At 40.3% G+C, this 24,591-nt stretch overlaps 1 long non-coding RNA gene across 1 annotated transcript in view; it reads left to right on the forward strand.

Moving 5' to 3' along the window:
• LOC148186786 (uncharacterized) overlaps positions 1-24,591 on the forward strand; it is a 107,746-nt gene that overhangs the window by 8,860 nt on the left and 74,295 nt on the right. Inside the window, exon 2 of the long non-coding RNA XR_015779249.1 lies at positions 21,092-21,191. This is a non-coding gene — a long non-coding RNA (uncharacterized LOC148186786). The remainder of the gene's footprint in view (positions 1-21,091; positions 21,192-24,591) is intronic.

The raw sequence follows: 24,591 nt of genomic DNA on the forward strand, positions 1-24,591 counted from the left end.
AACGCGTAAAATGCACCAAACAGTCCCTAAGTGGTTAAAGGTTTGATCTAGTTTTGTTGAAAGTTCTGCAGAAACACGTTTGTTTCTGCAGAGCTGCAGCGTGTGAGGCCCAAATATCCAGAGGAGGGTTGAGAGTCCGGCAAAGAGTCTGTCAGAGGAATGGCGGTCAAATAGATGAGTGAGGAGGCGAGAAACGCTGATGTTTTTTAAGCATGGATAATATCTCTGAGCTTTGGGAGTAAATCAATGCCAATCCCCCAATTTGCTTACAAGGATTTGTTTCCACTGGATGCCTCATACACTTAAACGCCTCGGGATGTGATTTTAAAGAGGATTCTTGACATTTTGATTTTTTGCGCTGGCTGCAGGCTGCAGACTTTCCCAACTGTGAGAAAAAATGCGTTGGCTCTTCACTTGCTCTGTAATGTCTTTTTGGAGCACGTTATTTATTTCCTTCAGCCTGAGCGTCCGCTGAGAGCCGAGCGAGATGTGAACGGTCAACAGGCTGAGAGAAAGTTGGCCGCGGCTGAAGTTTTCGTGCTCTTCGTCTTTCAGCAGTCAGCCTGAGTTTGTGTGCGTCCATGACTCCCTCGTGATGTGATTTTCATGGACAATAGTTTTGCCTGGCGGGTGCAAAATAAATGACAGGTTGATTACAGCCATTCAAAGCGTCCCAGTTTGCTGCAGCTCTTGATGACAGACTGCAGAGTTTAACCTCCAAGTATGAAGAATAATAGAGAAGAAGTGTATTCATCAGCGGGGTCAGCGGCGAGCCGCGCCGCTGTTTTAGATATTTCTCTGTGGCCTGCTGATTAATGCTTGCTTTGTAGCTGCGGTTAAACCTAAAATAACGAAACAAATGGAACAGAAAATATGTAATTTGACTCGTGTGATTTTCCTTTTGTTAAAGATCAGTTGGCACTTGTGATCAGCGTGGATTAAAGGGTCACTTCATCCAAATAACAAACAGCATTTTCTCACTGGAAACACTTTTTGTTCAGGAATTGTTTCTTTGACAATCGTTTTATTTTTCAGGAACACATTTTTAATGCTTTTTAAACGTAACCTAAATGTGCCACAAAGGTCGGCGTCCAGTAATGGCGTCTTTTCAGGCTTTTATTTGGTCAGCATCTTCTTCTGGCGTTAGTATTCGGGTTATGTTGCCGCCTGTTGGTTTGGCATGTTTTTGACAACACTTCAACTATCGAATGTCTTTGTGTTAATTTTTTATCAGATCGCACACATTGCCGCTTTGTCAGTGGACTCGTCTACATATTACGCTCTAGGCATCCTCCTGCGTCTGCTGTTTCAGCCCGATTTTACTCCAAACTCCTCAAATATGTCTGCTCTGTCAGTGCTTTTGGCGTTAAAACGTGATGCCAAAAACCACCTTCTGCGACCAACACATGGCTGGATGGCATCAGATGAGAACGCGCTCAGAGAGAACCGGTGGCTTTGTTATTACACGCCGGCGTACGGCCACATGCAGCACGCACGAGTGGTGTTACTTGAGAACGTGGCTTTTGGAGTTGGGATACGCCAAAATCTCTGCAAAAGCGGCGTTTGACATCTTCAGAATCCAATCAGGCTGCCGCCTGATAGTTCAGCGTGCTTTGACTTCCCTTCAATCGTGTCTTTGCGTTTTCTTTTCGAAAAGGATTTTTTTTATTGTTTCAACATTGTGTGAAGATGGGAGTTTTTCTTTTAGAAAAAAGGAGAGCAAAACATGTTTTCCAAAATACTGGTGAACATGTGGACTGGGCCTCGATATAGTACAAGTGTTACAAACTATCACAGATCTATTATTTGTTTATTATTTGTAATGCGCTTTGCACTTTTTTGGAAGAAATCTCAAAGTGCTACAAGCTGAAAGCATTTAAATAAAAAGTTAAAAACAATAAGCATAAAAGCAGATTTAAAAGTCATTAAAAAAACTGCAACATAGCCACGGCGTTTTTTCCTCATTTTTTAAAAAATCCTAACTTTGACCACTGATAAGAGTTTGATTTTTCTCATGATTTAACACTTTCAAAGTTGTTTGTTTTTCCCAGATTTCAAGTCTTTAGATGACTCAGAACAAATGTTGTGACATTTTTCCTCCACGTACTAAATCTAGTTTTTTGGGTACAAATGGGAAAGTCAGAAATATGTTTCCCTCTCTGCGCTGCACATACAAGATATGAAAAGAAACAGTCTAAAACTGTGTCGTCTGAACCAAACATGAATCCGAAGCAACATACAATCGATCGGCACCGCTGGAGATCAGCCAGTGTGAACGCTGCTGTCTTTGTCTCTCGGTCCGTCCTGATAACTCGCTGGACTGAGGCAAAGACCCAGAGGGTGACTTTCTCCTTCTCGGGTTTCATAAGAAAAGGCTCTTGGGCGCTCACTACCTGAGAAGCTCCCCTTCAAAGAAACTCAATTTTCACTTTAAAAGGCAGACTGATCCGCCACCCTCTCACAGCGCCCTTTTCTCTCCCTTCTTTTCTCCTCTGCTCTCCTCCCGTGTCCGCTGAGTTGCTCCCCTCAGCCTGGACGAAGGACGATTACACAAATCTGTCACCCAGGAAATCCCGACACTTTATTTCCTCTCAGACAAAGCCAGTGATAGGTGATGAGTTTGTAGCTGCTGGGGGATTTGACAGACTCTGGGGGAATAATAAAGCAATTTCAGCCTGCCAGAAAAGTCTGAGGACGAAGAGAGGGAAAACACACACGAGGAGATATAAATCACTCCTGTGATAGCTGCAGTTTTTCGGTGGAGAAATGAGACAGTTAAATTGTACAGAGAGATGAGTGGCTTGACCAGAGCGTAACTGTGGTGGAGAAATTACACAGCGGCCAAATAAAGATGTATTGTAAAGGGCGAGCACTCAGAAATACAGGTTTTATGTGAGCGGTGGGTTCGGAGGGGCGTTATTAACAACCTGTGGTATTATTTTTATGTCTGCCCACCGACACATCGTAAGGTGAAACAGAGATGTACAGACAATACATGAAAAATAATAAAATGACACTGTACTTTCATCATGTAATGCAGAAAATATTTTTATATATACATAAGGGCTGAAGAGGTAAAATACAAATACTACAACTTTTAATTGACCTTCAGGGAACTGCACTCAGCTGGTTTGAATCCTATTTATCAGATCGATCTCAGTTTGTACGATGATGAACATGAAATGATGAATTCTCCATCTACACTAAAGTTAATCATGGAGTTCCACAAGGTTCGGTGTTTGGACTACTTCTATTAATTCTTAACCCTTTGAAACCTGAGAAAATGTTCTTAGTTTCTTTCAAAACATGGAAAGAAGGCAATGAGCAATGAAAGAAGATTAGTGAGAAATTATTGAAAAGTACAAGAATTTTTTTTAAAAAAAGAAAAGAAAAGGACTTAAAGACTTAAAAAAAGGAAATGGCTTGAATTTAAAAAATATATAAATAAACAGTGACAGTGGATACGGAGCCAGACATTTCTTTTCTTGTTGTTGTTGTTGTTGTTGTTTTGGTCATTATTTAGGTGTGTGTGTGTGTGTGTGTGTGTGTGTGTGTGTGTGTGTGTGTGTTGGGATATACTATTGTATTTAGTGTAATAATTTTGTTACATAATATGAGTTAATATGTCAATATGATTCTAAATTAAAAAATAGATTATAAATATAGTTTTTCCTAACTTCTTAGAAATCATTTTTCTAAATTTCCATATTACTACCGGTGTGCAATAACAACACCACCGGTTCTTTCCGAGCACGTAATCTGACGCTGTCTAGTCGTGTTTCGGTTGGACGTGGAAGGTGGCGTTTGGCGTCATGCTTGTTCGCCGAAAGCACTGACAGAGCGGACATATTTGACAACAGGCTGTCCCACTGTGCATTTGCTGACATTATGGCAGCGGCATCGCGCAACATCAACACCAGACGCAGAAGGATACCTCAAACGTAACATGTAGACGTGGAAGTGTCGATATGTGACGAGCTGGGATGAGAACGTTGTTGGTATTATTGGAAGCTTTTGCCTCTTGGCTCAGACAGTATTTTCTTCTTCACACTGTTGAATAAAACAGGTGAATCATTTTGCATTTTTGCTGTTTGGACTGTGAGAGAAAAATATCACCAAAATAACGTTTCTGACTCGACATAACGCAACAAGGGGCGATTATCATACATCACTGTAGACACGACACAACAACATATCTCATGACAGTGCAGCTCTCAGCAGTCTCTGCTGCAGGGAGCAGCCAGCTTCAGTCAGAGCAGACACAGCTTTCTCACTCCACGGTGTAAATCCACAGATACACACTTCTCTGGGCCTCACAGCGATATTTCACAATGACAGAAGCAACTACGATGAACCGCCTCTGAGCTTTCCATGTCGTTTTCTGCCCTGACACGCCATCCATCATTAACTGTCACGTTATGAAGTTCCAGCAGACAAAAAAGACTGTTTTTCTTTCCCGCTCATCAATCGATATTACAGAATTTTCAAGTTAAACTCAAACCGCCCAAATTACCCGCTGCTTCGTCTGCGGGGCCGCGTGGCGACAGCAGGCATGTTTGATTACAGGAATTGTGTGCTCTTTATTATGGTAATGAGCGCCTTTCAAAAACAGCACCTCGTAACCTTTGCACTCGGAGTGCATTAAATTCTTTTGAGATGCTTCTTTAATGGCAAAGCAGACTGCATAATCAACTGCAGGTTGACATTTAAAACATGAAAATTGCAGCCAGAGTGCTGTGTGTGTCCACTGGGTAAGTGGTGGATGGAGCCAGCAGCTGCTGAGAAATGATCTTAAGCTGCATCCTGGAGGCACAGCGCTTAAAGTGGCTGTCCCTTTTTCAGACAGCAGCACTTTGGCTTTATTTGACAGTTCACAGCAAAGTGAGGCAGGAGGAAATGTTGCCATTGTACATTTCTGCAAACCAGGATACATTACATTTCATGTGTGTCATATCCACGTTTCTAGAGTGACGGAGATTATGAGCGGCGGAGGGGATGGTGGATGGTGTGACACCTGAGTGAGACGCCTGCCAAGCTGCAGACCACTGTTCAACCCCAACAAACACCAACACTGGTTACTTTTTAACACGACATCACTGTATTCACAGCACATTTTTAGCCATTCTAATTGGATGTTTTTTAGTGTCCTGTTGCTGTTTTTGCAGCGCAGATATTGGATGAACGTAGGTTGTTTTCACAGCAATGTCGCTGCGTTTCTAGTGAGAATAGTGCCACGAAAAGCAAATGTTTTTTTTTTTTAACAAAAAACGTCTCTGTTTCCAGTTCTGACAAAGTCATAAAAAGTGGATGTTTTCTACAAAACACACAGGGGCCACAGGATGGCTACTTATTTAGTGGAACTTTGCTCCATTTCCAGCCGGGATAGTGTCACAAGATGTGTTTGGTTTTTAGTGGAAAATAGCTCAGATTCCTGTTGTGGTTTTGCCATTACAAGTAGTTTTTGCTTTAGTGACATTGCTCCATTTCTAGCTGGGATGGTGCCGCTGAAAGTGGTTATATTTAACTGAAACGTGATTGTGTTTCCAGCTGGGATAGAGCCATAAAAAACAGTTGTTATCAAGTAGATTTCCCTGCATTTCCAGCTGGGACAGTGACTCAGAAGGTGGTTGTTTTTCACTGATACATTGCTGCCTTTTCAGGCAGGAACATGCTTCAAAAAACCATCATTTTTCCAACACTGCCCCTCCAGCCTGGATAGTGCCACTAAAGGTGTTTGATTTTTACATAGACATCACTGCGTTTCCAGCCAGGATGGTGCTCTGAAATGCAGTTATTTAAAAGAGCCAGTTTTTACTGCAACACTGCTGCATTTCCAGCTGTGATAGTGCCACAGAGAGCTGCTGTTTTTTAGAGGAGCATTGTTCTGTTTCCAGCGGGGATAGTGACCCAATAAACAGTTATATTTTACTAAGATATTGCAGCATTTTCTGCTGAGATAGTTCCACGAAAAGCAGCGTTTCTTACCGAGACATTGCTATGTTTCTGACTAGTGCCACAAACTGCAGTTGTTTTTTAACGGGATTATTGTGCCCCCAAACTCGGTACTTTAAGCCAAAACATGATAATATAACAGAAGCGTTGTTGAAACACAAGGAAACATGTCAGTGTACCTGCTACATAATCACGTAGGAGAATAACACGATGGCTCGTAGAGACGTAGAGGACAGCGAGTCGAAGCTCTTCTCATGATGATGGAAAGTGATGCAGCTTCATGGATTAAGAACGGGCCGTGTCCTGATTTCTATGCAATGCAGGTTTGTACTTACAAATTGGAGGACGCGAGAGGATAGAGCTGGTTTGATTAAGAGTGGTGCAGTGAGTAATGCTCACTCACACACACACACACACACACACACAAACAAACCCAGCCTACAATCCCCTTCACACACATCGTCTCACTCTTCTGACTCCACTCTGCTGCGCCTCGGCACACAGTGCAGCGCTCTGGTTCAACAACTCCCTCTGTGGGGAGCGAGGGAGGCAGCTTCCGCCCAGCCAACCATTGGAAACTCATTATTACAGTACTAAGTGATGGATCATTTCCAAATGATCTCCACGTACACCTCAACAATTAAGCCACCAGCAAGGCAATTACAGATCGGCAATATAGCGGGGGGACACTGATATATTGCCGGGCTTTAACCTTTGGGCTAGCGGACAGATTACACTTATTAAGCCGCAGCGTTATTGGACCTATAAAAATCATTGTGCAGCCATATCAGCCCACATAACTGCAGAGTGGACATTCTTCTTGCTGGAGGACTGAGCTGGTAGAGAAGCTGGTGTTTGAGGGGGGAGCAGAGCAGAGGAGAGGTCACACAAATCTCTGCCTGCTGATGATAACACCATCCCTTTATATTCTGCCAACATTTTGTTGTTGTGCATTTTTAAGTAATAATTTCAGGCACATATACTCACTACAAAGATTTTTCTTTTTCGTAAAATCAGCTCACCACTTTGGTCCTGACTGAAATATCCCCAAAACTGTTGGGTTATTTTTGATTTTTTTTGCAAAGACATTCATGTTTCCCAGAGGATGAATTTGAAAGACTTTTCATGTTGCATCATCATCAGGTCAAAACTAATTCAATTGGACGAAGGATTTGTTTACACAGTTTCTTGCATGAAACGTTCAATTTAGTTGCAGTTTGGCATAAGAATGATATTTTGGAGACTTGAAATGCAAACTTTTGAAACCAAGTTCCAGAGTCGTGTAAACTGGCAATGATCCGGTAAGAACAGTGTCTTTGGTGTGTCGTTACAAAGTTACACTGCCAATTACTGGCCTGGCTTGCATACTGCAGCATTTTTGGTTGTTTGAGTATCTGTGTACACAAGGATCAGATCATTTTTGCAATATTATCATATGAAGGCAGATTGTTTAAAAATGCAAAGGAAAGACTTTAACATTTTTAGTAGGGCCATTCTTGTCTAAACGTGGCCTACTTTGGATTGGTGTTTGAGTGCTGCTTAGGAGGAGATGTACAGTAATTAGTGGCAGTGCACCATTGCATCTTGATAATAATAATAATAATAATAATAATAATAATAATAGTAACTTCATTTATATAGCACATGTTAAACACACAGTTACATAGCGCTTCACATAAACAATTAAGTGCACAAGTCAAAACCCAGGTACGTACATACATACATACATACATACAAACCTACCAACCTAGCTGGGAGGATTTATGAGAATGCTAACCTATAGAAATGAGTTTTCAGCTGTTACTTTCAGTTGTTTATCTGGTTAAGGGGCTAAAATTTATGTATTTGCCCGAGTGCTGTGTTTCTATCACTGCTGATCAATGCTCATTGCATTAAAAAGAAAGATGTGAGTGGATATTAGGCTTAAGTAAACTGTGGAGGGAAAACTGTGCCAGAGCAATCAAGAAAACGTGTAATACAGGTGACTAAGACCATGTGTGGACAAGAATGACATTAATAAAACCAGAAGAGTCTTTCCTTTGCATCAAAAAAAAAAAAAAAAAAAAAACACATTCATATGATAATGTTGTGAGAACTCCCATGTGCATGGATCTGCAAAAGTGACCACCAGTGCTGTTGTATGCATGCCAGGCCAGTAGTTGGCGGTGTGACTTTGTAATGACACACCACAGAGGGACACCATGCATCTGCACAAAGTTCGGCCGTGGAAGGATCCACTTATCGTTAGTTTAAACGCCGACACAAGGGGTGGTGTTTTCAAAGATTACACTCTGGAACCCAGTTTCAAATTTTTGCATTTTCACGCCCAAAAACGCTGTTGTCGTGTGAACGAAAAGACAAACCACAACAAAAGTCTAACGTTTCTCACAAGAACCATTGCCGTAAAAAACGTCCCCTTACATATTCAGCCTCTCTTTCAAAGTTGGTGCAGAATAATATGGATCGATGTCTGAGCTGCTTAGGAGGAGAAGGACAGTAATCAGTGGCAGAGCATCGTTTAAATCTGACTGGTTAATGGGCTAAAATTAGCGCGTTCACCTGGGTGTTGTATTTCCGTCAATGCCGATCAGAGCTGGAGGCGATAAAAACCTGTTTCTGCTGCAGAGTCATTTGACCTGGTTATGTACACATTCTCATTGCATCAAAAGCCAGATGTTAGCGGGTGTTAGTGTATTTTTTGTGCAGTGGGAATGAGGCTAAAGTAAACCTAGAAAACTGTGCCAGAGCAATCAAGAAAAACTGTAATACAGGTGATTTAGCCTCACAGAGGCTCTGGACTCTTAGTAAGAGCAAACAAACACCATAAATCATCGGGGCTTCGGGCAGATTATTCAGCTGCACTGAAACCAACTCTGCAAACAGTTTTTTTTCTTTCCTTCTCTGAGAATCATGTTCTTTAAACAATCAAAAGTCTCATCCATTTTACATCTCCGCGAGGAAAAACTGTATGCTGCCAAAGCGTAAGTCACGTTTTATCTGGTGTGACACTAACGTGTAGGCTAACTCACATAAAGCTGTCAGCGGAGACTCGAGGTGACAAGATGATGGCAGAGAAATCACTTTAAATTGGGTGGATGAGCAATGAATCCATGCAGACAGTGGAAACACAAGAACAGAGCGCTGATGAAAAAAGGGCGAGAAACAGATTGAAAGAGAAAAGATGGAAATAAACCGACAAGTTTTTCCGCAGTAATGAGGACAGATTAATTCAAAGCCACGTGCTGTAAGGTCCTTAATTAACTGCCTGTGTACCATCGAGGCAAACTCATGAGTTTGACAGCAGCTCTTTTCTCCTTCTTCTTTTTCTTGGCGTCCCTCCTCCTCTTTCTCTTCTGACTGATCTTTCATTAGGAACACCCACACGCGCTCTGTTACTCGAAACATCTATATGAAGAATGCAATATTTGAAATATCCGGGGAGCAGGTGTCAATTTTTAACACTAAGAAAAAATGTCTTGTTCTCAGTTACATCATTGTGCAAAGTGTGTTTTACTTAGATAACATTCCCAGGTCCTCTAAAGACGGCGGAGACTTTGTTCACAGCCGAAAGGAGAGATAATTAAAATATTAAAGCTGTTCAGTTTGAGAGACAGGCACTAAAGAAATGGTTCTGCATTAGCTGCTGAAACTGTACTTTTTTTAAAGGGCTCATTTCTATAATGAATTCTTTAGTTTCTATAAGATTATTCCAATCAAATCCTCCAGACTGATCATTAAAGTTATACTCGATTTAATTTGTTGGACTTCAGGAATATGAATGCAGAACACGAGGGCCGTAACTGCAGTGCAGAATAGAGCAAAATGAACCTTTCTTGTTAAGCAAAAAAATGTCAAACTGAAATGTCTTTTTATTGCAGGAATATTAGAGGCCATGTCAGTGAAAAATATACAGAGCAAGTTCTAGTTTTATGATTTCTTACAGTTTTCCTCACTTTACTTTTTATATAAGCAGTCTTAAAATACTATTTATTCAATCATAATCTATGAAAAGAAAAGAAAGGGACACAGACGTGTGACGTCTTTTTGAAGAGATAATCACAGAGTATGTTTGACAGGAGTCGATGAATGCAGAGCAGAGTGAGACTTAATTTTTCATTTAGCAGAGACAATAATTAACATGTCTTTTACTTTGGTAAAAATAATCAAGACGTCCAGATTCAGTATTACAGGGTACAGTCTGCGAAAGTTAACCAACCTGTTCTCAATCGTTACATGACCGCCCTCGTTATCCTCGTTTTCTCCATGTTTTTAAAATTTGAGCAAAATATGATGCTCCAGGCAGCCTCCTGCGGCTGTTTTTTAAACCTGTTACATGCATTGTCTTTTTTAAAATGCAACTTTGATTTTCTCAGGAAATGTACATGTACCTGTACATGTACATATAAATGTACATGTACCTGTACATATAAATGTACATATAAATGTACATGTACATGCATACAGTCTTTTTCAAAAAACAAAACACAGTTTTTTTAGGTTTACATCCTTAAATTTGGGCAACAATCGAACATGGTTAGGTTTAGAAAAAAACCTCAAAGCTTGACTTAAAACAACTATGGTTGTCACTCGTGTAGCCTGCCACGTATAATTAACTCTTTGAACCCTGAGCAAATTTTGATTTCTTTCAAAAACCTAGGAAGAAGGCATGAAGCAACTGAACAAGACAAAGCCCAAAAACTAGCAAAAATATTTTTGAGAAAACATTGCCTTAGAAAATAAGCACAAAAATGTAAAGAACAAACAATAAAATTACCCACGTAAAGTGCTAAAAAAATTTGTTTATTTTATATATTTTAGTAATTTTTTCTTTGATCTAATTTCAAACCTAAAATTATTATATTCATTAATGTCATTTTCTGGACATTTTTTTTATATTTTGTATTTTTTTTAATAATCCTCTACCCTTTTTAAACCACGTTTTTAAGGGTATTTTCTTTTTTTTTTTTTTTTGCAATTTGTGGGGCATTTCTAGCCAAGTTAGCCATTTCCTCCCCCATCCAATGTTTTCAAAAGAATTCAAACCAGTTTTCAAAAGGTCCAGCAGGTAAATGGTTAACAAAACACAACCAGGAAATGTATTAGATCTTCACATAAATTCCTTTCATTGGTCCAGAACGTTTATTGTTTACACAGTTAGGCAAAGTATCAGGTCACCTGGGGCGACCTCGAGCTCATCAGGTAGAGCGTGCGCCCCACATGCCTGAGGCGTCTGCAGCGGCACAGGTTCGAGTCCGGCCTGTGGCCCTCTGCTGCTGTCATCCTCCCCTCTCTCCCCCCTTTCCTGTCTCTCTGTAACTGTCCTATCAATAAAGGGAAAATTCCCCAAAAAATAATCTTAAAAAAAAAAAAGTATCAGGTCACCTGCGGATTGAACTTCAACAGCAGACATGCACGCTCAACAATATGCCTTATGGGCACGCGCAAACACACACCCACACACACACACACTACATAGCTTCATGCGAATGCAAAACAGCCCCCAGAACAAATCAGGATTCTGCATCTGATTGAAATCACGGTCACATCCTGGACGTCGACATTGTCAATGTCATTATGTGCACTGCATTTCGTTCTCCTGAGCTAAACTTAGAAACTGAGAGCTGAATTAAAGCAGCAGTCGCCCTCAGCTCAACCTGCCGCGGTGAGCACGAGGAAATAACGTTATCAGAATTTACGCCGCTGATTTGTGCGCGTTGTTTGGTGGAAGCTCATTTAATGTTCGAATCGCACAGATTTAAATTCAAGTTGGTTAAATTGAAACAAGCGTCCCGTTGGTGTGTTTGACCTTTAGTGGTGGTGAACTGAACTGAACTTTCTCTGTGGCCATCAGGTTGTCGTTATGCATTACCTGCTCGCAAAACAAACCGCCACTCAAAATCTTTAACCCCTCAGTGGTCAGACTTCTAACCCTTCTAACCTTCTCAGCCCGCTTCCTCGGCTCCTGGTGCACTTGCCTGATTGTTTATTGTGGAAGTTGCTTTGTGTGTTTCCCGTGTGGGTTTGTTTTGTAGTTTGTAAGTTGTTTGAATTGAACTGAACTGAATTGAGCACCTTTCAGTGCATTTAAAGAGACAGTTTTGTGCATTAAGAAGGCAGAACATTTTAGTGACTGAACACGTCCAGTTGCTGAGCTATTTAGCAAAATACAACAATAGGAGAAGAAAAAACACACAACATTATGGCCCTGGACCTTGAGCGTAAACAGAAGTTTAAGTCCAGTTACATTACCAGTTACATTGTTTTTACATGTGAATAGAATAACATTCCTAAAATATTGCACCCCAGACTTCCTCACAGTAGCTCTGTGCTCACCTTTTACATGTAGTTTGAGCAGAAGCAGATAATTCACTACTCAGCGTCATAGCCTACGTGAGTGCTCCATGTGCATTGAAAAGGCTTTTAGTTTCATCACAAACTGTACATTATGCACTCAGGAAACTGTGTTTTGTGTCAGCTGTTGTTTCCACTCTGTCTGTTAGTCATGCAGGACTGCTGGCAGCAGAAAAGATAAAGTACAGGATGTAAAATACAAGAGTGGCTGTTCTGCATGTCCACTTTAATAGTTTCATATTGTACTAGTCTATTTGACAGCCTATAGAGCTCTATTTTGAACCCGGAAATGTTGAGTATCCCAAATTTTTATCTTTTAAATGTATAGTATGGGTCCCCAACATTAGGAAACTGCTGGATGCTAACTTGCATATGTTGGTCAATTTGGTCTTATTTGAAAATACATATACATTTATTCAGTTTAGACATTTTAGGAGACACTAAATTGACTGGATTAAACAGGTCACTACTGTGTGTGTTTGAAATAATTGAAATAATAGACCGTTACTGTCTAACTGTATTTGTATAACTGACTGCAAATTAGGTAAATTATCAGGCACAGTGTGTTTTTTGTGATGTGCCAGGTGCCATAAAACGACCGTCGAAACTCTCTAGCTTTACCTCTCTATACCAGAAATATTTATACTGGTTTAAATGAACAGTTTGATGGTGGCTTTTATCCCATTTTGTAACTTGCAATGATGTGACAATGGTCCATCTGTTAACATGGTAAACATCATGCATGTAATCTGCACGATCTGCACATACTCACAACATGGCACCCTGAACTTTGACCCTCTCGCTTATATAACCGTAACCATGGAGATATATATATAAAAAGCTTAGTTCATCAGAGATGGAGTTCAATGCAGAGAACTCTGCCGTTGGTACTTTTCAGTTCATATTGTATTTACTTTTAAGTTCGAACTGCGCACGTTATTGATTCTAACGTTTTATATCCGCACACGTACCACAGCTGAGCCTGAGTGCTTTCTAGTTTCATTATATCTGAGCGAAGGCAGAAATCTCCAACACTCGGCAACTCACACCAAAACAATCCAGATTGATAAATAGCACTGCAGGTAAGATGAAAAATATGTGTTTTTGATTTTTTGGGGGGTGAACTGTCACTTTAAGTATTGCTTTTAAACCTGCACTCCAGAACAAACACCGGCTTATCTTTTTATTTAACACCCCGGCTGAGCTGGAAATTACTGGTAATAGTTTTGTCCAATCAAGACACAAGCATCAGAGCGAAAGAACTGTGGCGAGCACAGATAATGAGAGCTCCCTGTAGCCCTCTCCGGCTCTGTAGTGGAAGCCGAGCTATTGATTACAGCTCTGTGGGAGAGCATTGATTTTTATCTCGCAGTGAGTGAGAGGACTGAATCGTCTCCGCAGAGGGAGGGACGCTTAAACTTCAGCAGCAGAGGGACGGTGACGGGAAATGGGGTCAGGCTTGACTAAGTGACTGAGTAAACCATTTGCTTTTTCCTGAATCACATTGAGCACTTATACCACCATAACACCACTTCTTAGGCTGCTATTTACTGATCCTTGTCTAATGCGGAATGATAATTGCAGCACTTTATTCCTGTGAACATTTCCCCCCCCCAGAGCGGCTTAGTTACATTTTTTACACATCTGTCGCCATCCAGCGTGCTGCTGCGTGAAGAAAATCTGACTGTTTTGTGTGTCTGAGCATCAGTATTCTGTATGTTTGGGTGCAAATGTGTGACGTAAACACTTTTACCCCTTTACCCTCGCAAACATGCATGCATTGTTTACAAGTGGAACAGTATTTAATGTGAAAATTCACATATAGACCCATTACAGGTGAAAACTTTCAAATATAATCTAGCACCTCAAACATATCAGTCAATCGATGTCAATTCAAGGATCGCCATTACACGCAACACGCAACACGCAACACGCAACAAGCATGTGCCCCTACTCTTCCTGTGGTCCTGCAAATTTAAATACAGTAAATATAGAACAACAGACAACTTAAGATATAATAACAGTACAGACATAAATAAGAGTACAGATATAAAAGAATCTGCCTGATACATAAATAAAAAGAAAAAAGAATTATATAGCAATAATAATAATAATAATATCTTATAGTAATAATAACAATTATTGACTTTTACAAAAGACAAAAATGATCATAAAATACAATACATAAGAAAACATAATAAAATAAACACAACATAAAAAATCACTTGACATTAATTAGTAATAATAGCCTAAGCAGTACAATTAGACATATTATTCATTTCAGTATATATACGTGAAAGGATTTTCAGATATTTTACCCTGACAATAATATGTTTTTTTCTTAAGCTAGCCGGCCATTATTGTGTCAAACTTTATTTTTCAGAATCACACATCTGTTTTTGCATGCTGACTGCTGTGGCAGGTCAGAGGTCAGGGTTAGTATTTTTGTACCTGAGGAGTGCTGAAATTTGCATTTTCTTTTTCAGATTTTCTGAAAATTATATTAAAATTTGAGAAACGTTATGATGGAAACTGGACTAATGAGATTGGAGCCGATATATCTGATTTTGAAAATCTCTCGTCACACGCCTCTGGCCTCCTGCTCTCAACCTACCCACACACACAAACACATGCACACACACACTATATATATATATAGTGTCAGGTAACACGATTTTAGCAAAAAGAAGCATTTCTTTTCTCAAACAGCAGATCAGCTCCTGTAAATGAATCATCAGAGTAAGCCATGAGTTTGTGAGCGAGCGGCCTCGATGGATGGATTGATGGAAGGAGGGAAGATAACTGAGAGAAATATTGTCTGATGACCCTGGAGGAGATAAGCACAGCCGAGAGGCTATCAAATGACTTTCTGAGCTCCGAACCAACGGCCTGCATGCTGAAGGGGAGAGAGAAACAGAGAGAGAGGGAGGGAGAGTAAATCAGGAGGCAAAATGAGAGGGCGGATGTCGATGGCAGCCAGCTAACTGGATTAGCATGTGTAATAACACCAGCAAAGGTTAATGTTTGCAGATGCACAGAGGCTAATGCAGGGCCGCGCTCCGTAATAGAAAGGACAGGTCAATGGGACCGGTTAATAGTCGGACTAAATGGCTTGTGATGATTACAGTCTGAGATATTCTCCACTGTATGTCTCTCAAACAGCATCGCATAGAAGATGATCGTTTAATTCACTGGAGAATCTAACAAAACCTCTGAACGATGCGATGGTTCACCACCAACATTAGTATGTAAGTGGTTAAAAATATTTTGTGAGTTTCTGTGCAAGACATGGATGATGATGTTAGCTAATTTCATTGTCAAATACTCAGTTCCCTCCTGTTTTTTTGGTTTATATTTTATGCATCGAGCACTAATGTAATGTTTCTGTATTTACCCAGCGTTACGCTGCAAACAGTCACATGGGTTTTTCGGACGTCGGGGTCATTTTAGGAAAAGTCATCAGATTTCAAGTTGAAAAAAAGTTAATTGGAGCCGGGATTCATGCTGGCACACTTATCACCCACATGGGCCCAACATACAAATGTTGGCTGGGTATTTGCACTCACTAAGCATATTCCTCTTATAAAAAAACATATGTCTGCAGGGGACCACATATATACTACTGACCTTTATACTAATCTGCTTCACTTGAATTAAAAGAAAAAAATGATGTCAAAAAAAGTCTTTGGTGAAAAATTATCTGGAAAAAGGTCTTGAAATGCAATAAATGTAAGCGTCCAGACTGTTTTCATTATGAACTCGTCAAATACCCGTCGTCATCACAGTCTTCCACTTTTTCTTCTTTAGACACCAAAAGCCATCTTTCATGTCCAGGTGATGACGCCACTGGACAGCGTTATCTGAAAATGTGGCTGGACAGAACCGTTCACAGTGTTATTAAACGCTGGTCGTGGCCTGCTGTGGCAGCACGAATCGTAGATGGTTGGTGTCACATGATACACTGCTGGACGCCGTCAGATTGAAACACTGACGGTAACAATCAAATATAAGGAGCTAAGAAAAAGGCCCCAAAAAAGGCCCAACAGCTCAAAAAAATATAGCCTTGGTTCAGGCAGGCCACGGAGTCAAACGCTGCTGTATTATTGACATCAGCTAATATCATGCAAGCCCTCATCAGCTGATGGCAAGCTTATTTGCCTCTAATCATCCGATTGGCCAAACGCACTCATGCAGCCTTATTTAAGCTGTTTTAACCCGCGTACTCTCTGCTGCTCCCTCTACAAGCTGCTTTTTTCAACCCCCTCCCTCCCCTGCTCCTCCTTTATGCTGTTTTGACTAACGTGTGCTGTTCCTGCTTAACGCTTTCCACGTAAGCACATGGAAGGGCAGGGAGTCTCCAGAACAGAGCTGAATATCAATAACTGCATAAAATATAAATATTTATACCTGCAAATAAAGCTAAATAAAGTGGTCCTGACTGAATGCTAGCTGACGGGTCCAACAAACCCCAGACTTTCACCCGGGAGTCTGGTGTTCCTGTTTGAATGTGGTGTTTTTTATACACCTTACCATGTGCCTCTTTTGCCTAATCACTGCCATCCATTGAGCCAAAAATACCCGATACTACCACTGCTAACAACCCTAAAATTGTACAGTAATCCTCCGTGCTTCCCTCCTCATGTCATTTACACTTTCACTCTCACTGACTCTTTGTAAACAGCCATTAAATACATTTCCCATTATCATCAAAGTGGGTATTCTGTGTGAAGTTTTATTAATTTGGAGACTTTATTGCTCAAAAGCATCTTTAGTTTGAATATATTCAATTAGTTTGGCAGCCCCTCCATTCCTCAGGCTGCGTGTTCACAAGGCTATTGTTGAACTTAATCAATGTGGCTCGTAGCTTTCAGGAAATGATGGGGGGGCGGTCAAGATGAATAGGCCTGACACACTCAATTTAGAGCCCATCAGCAAGTCATAGTGTTAAGCAGGGTGAGAATTATTTCAGAGCACTGTCTTCACAAATCCAGCTTGTTCATTAGAGTGTTTCGGGATCATTTAACCTGAATAACTAATCAGGTTTTCTAATGAATGATATTCGGTCTTGTGGCGCATTAAATCTTCCGTTTGATTTGGTTCCATTTTTCTCTAATCTGGACTTCTTTGGGTCGCTTCTTTGCCAGATAGTTGAGAGTTTCTTCCCGACGAGTGTTTGTGGTAAATAAGAACCAGAAAAAAACACCCAGACGGTCTGTTTATTTCTCTCCACTTGATAATTGGCCCTTGATCTATTGCTCAGTGAAGCATTAGATTGAGCTGTTGTTGCTGACTGGGTGACAATCTTCTCACTAAAGAATCAATTAACAGTTATCAGAGATGAGATCAAATATCTGTTTGCTCTGAAGTGAAAGGAAGAATGAATATTTTTATGTGGAGGGCGAGGGTTCGCAGGTTTGCTTTTGTGAGATAACCTCAGGTCCTCTTGAGTTAAGAAGTAAGAAAAACATATTTCTGTTTTTGTCTCACAGTCAGATGTCATTTAAAAAGGCATTATCTTCACCTCTGCTTTATTTATGGTGTCATGGTTATCTGAGGATTATTGAAATGATGTAACACCCAGGTGTTCAAGCACATGATACAATCTATAGAAGAAACAAGTCGGGGAAAAAAAATAAAGTAATTGCCTATTAATTAATAGCTAAAGTGTTCGTAAATAACTCTCAATGAAGATATCTGCAGAAAATGAAGAACTGACTTTATTTGGGTTGCACAAAACCAAACGTAAGCCTAGTCATATACCCCTTTTCCACCAAAAAATAGCATGCATACGTGTTTTTTTATACACAGGTAAAATCACTAAAAACAGGTGAGACTTCTTTCCCATTGCCAGTAGACCAGAGCTGTGTACACGGCAGCAGCAGACGAGTATGCCTCTCTGTGTGTGTTTTTTTTTTCTTGTGTGTCACGTTTGACGTCACTGGGCAGGTTTCCATTAACCCCCAAACTGTGCAAATTGAAACTGCAAATATAAAATACGACTTATAGAAACTTATCAATTACAAAAAAGTTTTTACTCTCCCATCAGGTGATATTTCAGGCTATTCAAAAAAGCAATATTTGGCAAAACTGCAATAGAAACACTTCTTCGTCTTTTCTAGGTCGCATGATGACTATGAGCTTGTCAGTAGGAACTGGCTCCCTCATGATGCAGCAGGAGCTACAAGAGCTATTATTGCATCACATAACTCTGAGAAAGTTTAGGGGATCATCGGGAAGTTTTGAATCCATAATTCCTCTGTGAAATCGTGGACTATCAGCTCCCAGAAATCCCTCATACGTGGCTGCTCCCACGTATAAGGGGCTCGCCTTTCCATCATGGCTCCATAACACGCCTACATGGCCTTGGATTGGAAATAATGACGGCTAGTGCGGTGGCTGTGATAGAAATAAAGTTGCTGATGTTTTGAACATCCATTGCCATGGTTACTGGGACGTTATCACCTGAGGAGAAGTCGCACAACATCACTCAGCGGAAACACAGTCGCTTAAGTTTTGCGCAAATCTGTAATGGACACCTGTCTTTTTACTGCCCTGTAAAGAAACGTTAAATTGAAAAAGCAGCTGAGGGAAACGTGGTTGTAAAACAGCAGCCAATTAGAAATATCAAGCAACCATTTCACACTTAATCTCCTATAATTATTATTTTTCTTTGAGTCTTTTGTTTAGATTTGGCATAAGCAGTGTTTTATGATTTATAGAACCTGTATTAGAGCCTGTTTGGTAAATTGGGTGTAAAACAGTAAAACATAATATGTGATGATCAGTAAAATACTCCATTCGGAAAATTATTTAGTTTGTTATTTCAATTCTTAGTTAAAGCTCACAGGTGTGTGTGTGTGTGTGTGTGTGCGTGTGTGTGTGTGTGTGTGTTGGGACATACTATTTTATATAGCGTAGTGTGCCAACACCGGGATGGGGACTGGCAGGAGCTGGCAGGAACAATCCTCCTAATCCTATTAGGGAGAAATACAAATATGTGGATGTGAATTTTTATCAGCTCATTGTTAGAGCTCCAAAATTCATTAAATACCTCCTTAATACACAATACACTGCATCTGCTGCAATTTACTGTACAGTTTTAAGACCTTTTTTTTTTTATGAGGTGTGTATTATATTCATATTAAACACACCATGAATGTTTGTTTCCAGTATATTCAGTGTATATTGAAAATTTGGAAATTACACTCGAAAGCAAACAATAGGAAATTGTGTACACAGAGCGTGACGGCACAGGAAGGATGAAATTGCTTTTAGAAGGCTGGCATGGTGACTTAGACAGAAGGAGAAAGAAATGAAAAGAGAGGATGAAAGAATGAACGAAGGAGAGGAAAAAAAAGAGACACCCATGACAGTAAATTGGAGAGTGAGCGACAGTGTGTGTATTTCCCACTGAGGCTTGGCGTCAGGCAGCCGGAGCCGCCTGACGGATGGAGCTTTTAATTGACTCCATCGGCGTGGGACAAACGCCGGCCAATCATCAGAAGAGCTGATGCAAAACAACCGAGGGCTTTTGTTTCCAACAGAAGGGCCTCCATTAGACCAGATAATAGGCCAAGCTGTTGATATCTCTCTGCCCTCTATCGTTCTGCTGAAGGTAGACACACGAACTCACACACCCATCCAGATGTTTTTCAGTTGGCTCCCCGATCAGTCCTCCTGACATATCCGCTGCCAGAGTGCTGCTCTTACTCTTTTCTCATTTATCCAGTGAAGATCAACACCTGAAGAGTCACTCAAAAACAGGTTAAAGGTCCAGTGTGTTGGGCTTGTTTTTAAAAGCAAATGCCTTAAAGTTTATGGACCTCGTAGAATTTCAGACAGCACAGAAGAAGAAGAAGAAGAAACTACGAGATACAAAAAATGTTATTTGACAGAGAGGATGGTTGTAATTTCGGAGGGAAGCTTAACTTAAAGAAACTTTTAGTTAAAACTGTGGAATGAGTTGGATGAGGAACTCAAGTGATGCACAAACATTACTCTTTTCAAGAAGATGCACAAAAACAGTATTTTATAAAGTATAAGAACGAGGTAAGACTTTAAAGACAGTTATGTCCGTCTGTGACACAGTTTGACGTCCGCGCTGTTTGTACAACTTGAATTACTGTTTATTTGGAGTATATTGTGTGTTTGGTTGTGTGCAGGTGCAAACATATGTGTATGTGCACCTATTCTGTTTCATATGTATGAATATATGTGTCAGTACAGTGAGACGTACTTGTATGTATGTAATATGTGTGTATTTGTGTACTGCATTAATGCATAAAAAGACTAAACTCAGCTTGTTTATCCAAAAACATGAAGGGAGCAAGTTCCTAAAACAAAGCCACAGCATCATGTGGCCTATAAAAGCCCCTCAAAAAGTGTTTCCCACAGAAGCCCTGGGGGGGGGGCTAAATCCCCCTAAAAAATTGTTTTTCTTGTCCCCCCAAAACAAATGTTTTCTTGCCTTCCGTAGTTTCCATTGCAGTTTTGCAAAATTTGGCTATTTCGAGTCACTTTTCCTCTTTTTTTTGTCACATTGACTTTGGCGGAGCGTCCTCTGCAGAGCGTCCTCAGAGATGTGTGTCCACATTTGTCTTATCCTTTATGAGCGGACCATCCTCCTGTCCTTCATGGCAGAGAATATTTAATAAACATTTTCTATAATTTCCCAGTGGACCTCAGGGTTTACATAACAGAGGACTCACAGATATATATTGGGTGGGGGACAAGTGTCTCCTGTCCTCATGTGTCCTGCCTCCTTTTTATTTCTTTCTTTTCATCACAGGTCCAGTTTTCAAGAGTCTCTTTCTGCTCCCATTCGACCCTGTTCGAGGTCAGTGCTAATGCTGCGCACCTGCTGTTCAACCAAATCCTGCAGTGGATTGGTGAGTAATTTCACACAACCCTTTCCCGAAAACATCTGCACACGCTCCTTAAAATTATCGAACACTGTGTAATGGAGCAGCGAGTTGTTAGTCATACGGACAGGTTTCGCCACACTGTTGTTTGCCGTCAGTGTGTTATTGTACATAATGAATTCACCGAACACATTTTTTAGCATGATTGAAATCACACGAGGTTTCTTCCTGGGGCGTTTCAGTCATGTTACCCTTTGATTAAAGCAATCTCAGAGTCTCCCTCACTGATAGTCTGATGAATCACTGCAACATGTACCACTGCTGCTACAAGTCGGGATAAATCCGGGAGAAAAATGTAATATATTGGCTGTGACATTTAAATCAACGTTAGAGAAGACCTTCTGGGTATTTTGAGGAGAAATTAGAGAGGGAACAAAGAGAATTATTCTGTTAATAATGTGCATACGATACGGAAAAAAAGATGTTCAGCATCAATTAAGAATGTGCTGCTGCCAAGTAACAGCGCGTCGAGGCGAGTCCCTGCAGAAGCCGAATCTCGTCTCCCTCGACGCAGACCGGATCTCTGAAACTCACCGCCGTTATTATTATTCCCCAGTCACGTGTGTTCGCTTATTCTTAACTGATGAAATGATGACTGTGAACGTGTGTGAAGTTCACACACAGTATGATTGTAGACGTGCAGTGTATGATACGTGGAGAGACTTTACTGTGTGAGAATAGCAGCCAGGATATACAGCGGCTGAGTGCTACAGAATATTATTAAAAAGATTAGACTAGTTTGGTCTGAGAAAGTACACTTTTGTTGCGGTGCTTACAGTATATGTATTTTCATCAGTATTTTTCTTAAAGTTAGTATGAAAACTTGTGTTTTTAAACAATCGCCGAAGCTCACATGTAGTGATTTAGCTTTAGCTACATTTGCACTTTTTATATTACACTTAGTGTGACACTAAAAAGTTGATTTGATTTGATTCAGCACATATTAAGAACAACAATATTAAACATTTAAAGAAAAGGAGACTGCAGGGGAAACCCAGAAAACTGTCAGGGGGCTTGTTCCCCACAAAACTATCAGTGCATGCAGTCTCCTAACACTGATAATAAAAACAATTATAAATCTAAAAACATATGTACATATAGGCTGTAATAAAAAGTGGATTAGTAGTGTTGGCTGTGTATTTGGTAATAAAGGCTGCCGGTAAGTCACAAAAGCGAATTTAAGCTCACGATATCAGATATTATCTAAACTGATCCTGTAAAATAGTTCTTAGTATGGCAGCAGATCCAAACTGGGCTCTATTGAAGACCCGCCTCCTTCAGCGTTTAAGCCTGAGTTGAAATCAGCAGGATAAGAGCTAGTTTAAATAAATAAATGCGGCTGCATAAGGTTTTATTGTGTTGTGTTCAAGGTCGGCTCAGTAAAATGACGATGAGATAAAGGTAAATAAGACATTGTGATGTGTTCAAATGTAACATCAAGCAAACGAAAATGTATTTTTTGATGTGAAACTTGAATAATAGAGTTGTTTGGGTGAGAAATCTGTTTTTCCAGCAGTTAAAATAGAAAGTGGAGAATTACGACATATTTAACGTCCTATCATGAGCTCTAATCATCTTAATACATATTTAAAACTACCGATGCAAAGATTTTTCCAAGTAAATATTTGACTCTGCACAAAATAATAGAAAAGTATCGATAGCGGTATCGATAAAGACTGATCATTAGGGAGTCTCGATAAAGGAATCAATAAATATTAATGATCCCCATCCTCATAGTCTGACCTTTAGCGGTTGAGCTAATGTTGCCTAATTAAAGATAAATCCATAAACTGATAGCAGAACCTGCTGCTGAGTCTGTGATGTACAAATATATTGATTAAGGTGGGCTGATTAAGATGTATTATTAATAATATTACTCTGTCCTTAATAAGCAGAGTCTGCTGCAAGCCTGTTTTTTTAGCAGTGGTGGTGTTTAGTCCATTGAGGACACTGCCTCCTCTGTGATACTTTGATTTCAAAGCGATTTGTCATTGTTGAGTTTTGTATGTGAATTTCAGTGATTACTTTCACTTTAATTATACATTATAATATATGACATATGGAAAAGTGCCGCCTACACACTTTGTCTGTGTGCCGGAGGTCGTACTTTTAATTCACGCTGAAAACTGAATTTGTAGCAGAAAATTTTATGCTCAGTAAATCTCGCCAGAGCAATTTAGGATGGATTTTATTGGTGAAAATGAACTTTGGTGGGTTGACCAAAGGTTTTGTTGCTGTATGGGGCTCATACCGAGTCAAGAGATCTGGACACAAACTGTTTGGTGATTTCTGGACAAGCAACCAAATTTTAAAGTTGGTAGTTGGTAAGACGGGTAGTTAATGTGGTAATCTGAGACCTGGAGTTATATGCCGAGTCTTTCTGGTCCTCGTCACGACCCCGAAAGCTGCATTTTGGATGAGCTGAATCTGTCTGATTGCTGTGAACCTGTGAACAGTCCGTTTCAGTGGTCCGGTCTGTGAGTGATAAACGCATGTCGAGTTTTTCTAGGTTTTGATGTAGAGTCCTGGAGTCTTGAATGTTTTTAAGGTGGTAAAAGGCTGATTTTGTTATTGATTACTTTCCTGTCCTTCAGTTTTTTCCTCGTTTAGTTTGAGAAAATCTTGCGACTTCCAGTTTGGTTAATGCACTGTCCCAAATAGTTTAATGGACTGTAAATAAATTTTAGTTGACAAAAACCCAAAGATTAAAAGCATGACAGTAGAGGTCAATGGAGGCTGTCGTGGCAGCACGTAATGTTTTAAAGACGTTATTGTTGCATGAATAGTGCACTTTGGGTAAAATAACACATGGTTCATGTTTTTTTTTTTTGTTTGTGTTTAATGTACAAAGAAATTCCAGATTTAAATTGTGCTAATAAATTTCAAACAACAAATGCAGTTATAGCTTTTTGACATTGCCAGGTCATAAGAAATGTAATTTCAGTCGAATTAACACACCAACAGAACACAACAGAGAACAGAGCGGAGCAGAGGGAACATTTAAGCCAGCATTATGCAATCACACTCACACAAGAGATGGTGCACAGTCAAGGAATTAGTCCCTCAAATTTATTTATTCATTTCCTTCAAAGAGGCAATTTAACGCATGGCTTAATCCATCTTTGCGATGTCGCTGAAACGCCTGCTGCCCTGCGTGACACGAGCTGCATATTTGGGCCACAGATAAAAAAGCCAGAGCCAGAAATATTGGATCGCTGCAGAACAGACAAGAGGAGCAGCAGAGGGAGGAGGAGGAGGAGGAGGAGGAGGAGGAGGAGGAGGAGGTGGAGGAGGTGGAGGAGGAGGGTCGCAGATGCTAAGCCTGGCAATCTCTCTTTCAATCTGCAGCCCTATATTGGCCACTTTA

Source organism: Plectropomus leopardus, chromosome 16, assembly GCF_026936395.1.
Source record: "Plectropomus leopardus strain MGB_pleo_1.0 chromosome 16, ASM2693639v1, whole genome shotgun sequence".
NCBI lineage: Eukaryota > Metazoa > Chordata > Actinopteri > Perciformes > Serranidae > Plectropomus > Plectropomus leopardus.